Source organism: Bison bison, unplaced genomic scaffold, assembly GCF_000754665.1.
Source record: "Bison bison bison isolate TAMUID 2011002044 unplaced genomic scaffold, Bison_UMD1.0 scf7180017847424, whole genome shotgun sequence".
In the NCBI taxonomy this organism is placed as follows: domain Eukaryota; kingdom Metazoa; phylum Chordata; class Mammalia; order Artiodactyla; family Bovidae; genus Bison; species Bison bison.
This window is the reverse complement of record NW_011477997.1, coordinates 2,672-3,064: the sequence shown is the minus strand read 5'-3', so window position 1 is coordinate 3,064 and position 393 is coordinate 2,672.

The window sequence follows — 393 nt, the reverse complement described above, 5'->3', positions numbered from 1 at the left end:
GGAAATGAAAGAGAATGAGAGCGAGAGCAACAGGCTGACCTGAGGAGGTCTCCTGGGAGAGGTCCTTGTCGACTGAAAAATATCCAGCAGTGTGAGAGCCAGGAGTTCAGTTTTGGGGGAAGACTTCCTGAGGACTACAGGCTGGAAGACAGGCTCTCCTCAGCTCTGAGGACCTGCTCAAGGCCTTAGCGGGAGGTCAGTGTACACGTGTTTGTAGTAAAGGGTTACATGGCATCAAGCTCACATCTTGGTAGAAGGAGGCTGAGGGTCAGGAGGAACAGATGTCTCTATAAACGATGTCCGTGTTTTCTAAGTATGAGAAGTTGCAAAAACTGGGTTCAAAAATTTTCTCTGGGAATTATCTAACTCTCTGCTGGCCTGTTGTGCCAGTTT